The sequence below is a fragment of the Bison bison genome, unplaced genomic scaffold (assembly GCF_000754665.1).
Source record: "Bison bison bison isolate TAMUID 2011002044 unplaced genomic scaffold, Bison_UMD1.0 scf7180017864388, whole genome shotgun sequence".
Lineage (NCBI taxonomy): Eukaryota > Metazoa > Chordata > Mammalia > Artiodactyla > Bovidae > Bison > Bison bison.
Window position 1 is genome coordinate 2,142,740 of NW_011494960.1, and position 2,596 is coordinate 2,145,335.

Here is a 2,596-nt window from a genome sequence, read left to right on the forward strand (position 1 = left end):
ACTGGTTGCGGCATAGACTTGGATTTCTGTGATATTGAATGGTTTGCCTTGGAAACGAACAGAGATCATTCTGTTGTTTTTGAGATTGCACCCAAGTACTGCATTTCGGACTCTTTTTTTGACCATGATGGCCACTCCATTTCTTCTGAGGGATTCCTGCCCACAGTAGAAGATATAATGGTCATCTGAGTTAAATTCACCCATTCCAGTCCATTTTAGTTCGCTGATTCCTAGAATGTCGACATTCACTCTTGCCATCTCTTGTTTGACCACTTCCAATTTGCCTTGATTCATGGACCTGACATTCCAGGTTCCTATGCAATATTGCTCTTTACAGCATCAGATCATACTTCTATCACCAGACACATCCACAGCTGGGTATTCTTTTTGCTTTGCCTCCATCCTTTCATTCTTTCTGGAGTTATTTCTCCACTAATCTCCAGTAGCATATTGGGCACCTACTGACCTGGGGAGTTTCTCTTTCAGTATCCTATCATTTTACCTTTTCATACTGTTCATGGTGTTCTCAAGGCAAGAATACTGAAGTGGTTTGCCATTCCCTTCTCCAGTGGACCACGTTCTGTCAGATCTCTCCACCATGACCCGCCCATCTTCGGTTGCCCCACAGGCATGGCTTAGTTTCATTGAGTTAGACAAGGCTGTGGTCCTAGTGTGATTAGATTGACTAGTTTTCTGTGAGTATGGTTTCAGTGTGTCTGCCCTCTGATGCCCTCTTGCAACACCTACTGTCTTACTTGGGTTTCTCTTACCTTCGGTGTGGGGTATCTCTTCACGGGTGCTCCAGCAAAGCGCAGCCATTACTCCTTACCTTGGACGAGGGGTATCTCCTCACCACCACCCTTCCTGACCTTCAACGTGGGATAGCTTCTCACTTCCACTGGATAATCACAAGGAATTTGATTTAGGTCATACCTGAATGGTCTAGTGGTTTTCCCTACTTTCTTCAATTTCAGTCTGAATTTGGCAATAAGGAGTTCATGATCTGTGCCACAGTCAGCTCCTGGTCCTCTTTTTGCTGACTGTATAGAGCTTCTCCATCTTTGGCTGCAAAGAATATAATCAATCTGATTTCGGTGTTGATCATCTGGTGATGTCCATGTGTAGAGTCTTCTCTTGTGTTGTTGGAAAAGGATATTTGATATGACCAGTGCATTCTCTTCACACAACTCTGTTAGCCTTTGCCCTGCTTCATTCCGTATTCCAAGGCCAAATTTGCCTGTTACTCCAGGTGTTTCTTGACTTCCTACTTTTGCATTCCAGTCCCCTATAATGAAAAAGACATCTTTTTTGGGTGTTAATTCTAAAAGGTCTTGTAGGTCTTCATAGAACCATTGGACTTCAGCTTCTTCAGCATTACTGGTTGGCACTGAGGCTTGGATCACCATAATATTGAATGGTTTGCCATTCAATTTAAGACATTAGTGAAAGAATAAGAGAGGAGAGAATTCAAGGCAGTGGATAGAAGATATGTGGGAGCAGAAAACAAGCTCCTTTTCATCTAAGATTAGAACATCAGAGAGGGGAGAACACAGGCATGAGAATAACTGAGATAAGAGAGAACAGAAGACAAGACTGTTGAAGTGAAAGGTTTTAGAGAACTTATATGAGAACGCACAAGTGGATAAATGGCTTTGATCTCAGTAAAGAAAAATAGTATTGATATGTAGTCATCTGCCGTAAGGATGATGGGAAGGAAGTAGGACCTTAAAAGAAAGAAAGCTTGAAATAACCATAATGAGGGGACATCTGTAAAGAGAATTCATAAAACAAGAAGGATTTTTCAGGCTTTGGCGGGACAAAGGGGAAAGAACAATGAGTATGCAAATATACACCTTTTTTCTTATGCTAAAACCACCCAGTATCTGTAAGCCTTATGTAATCCAGGTTCCTTGCTCTTTGGCAGCAAGTAATGATGAAAAATAATCATACCAAGCAAGTTGAAAAATTAGATTTTCAGTTACAGTAAGATGTTTGCATCTAAAAGAGTGATGGAATCTTGGGAATTAGTGGCACAGTACCACAGTGATCTCACAGCGTGTTGTGCCCTGAAGAAACAGAAAAATAATCACATCCATGTCACATCTGTCAGAAAGGTGCTGGAAACATTATGTATTACCTAATGGCTGCCTCTGTCATTGAAATGTCAAGGAGATTAAAAGGAAAAACTTGAATTATTTACATTCAACACCATAACTTTAGGAAAAATATCTTTTAGTTTTTACACTTGATTTTATCTCAACTCTTTAGTCCAGAGCTGAGCAATAGAACGTTTGTGATGATGAAATGCCTTGTAATGACAAAGATAACACAAATAATCTGCACCATTCAGTCTTGTAGTCACTACAGTGTTATAGTCACGTGTGCTAAGTGAGCACTTGAAATATACTAGGGTACTTGAGGAATTTAATTTTTCATTTTGTTACACTTAATTATAATTAAGTTAAATTTAAATAGTCCTATGTGATTAAGTAGTTACTGTCTTGGAGAGCACAGTTCTAAATCATATCTACCTTATGCATGTAATGTTATTCTAAAACCATACATGTATGATACAGTATTGGATCATACAGTATCC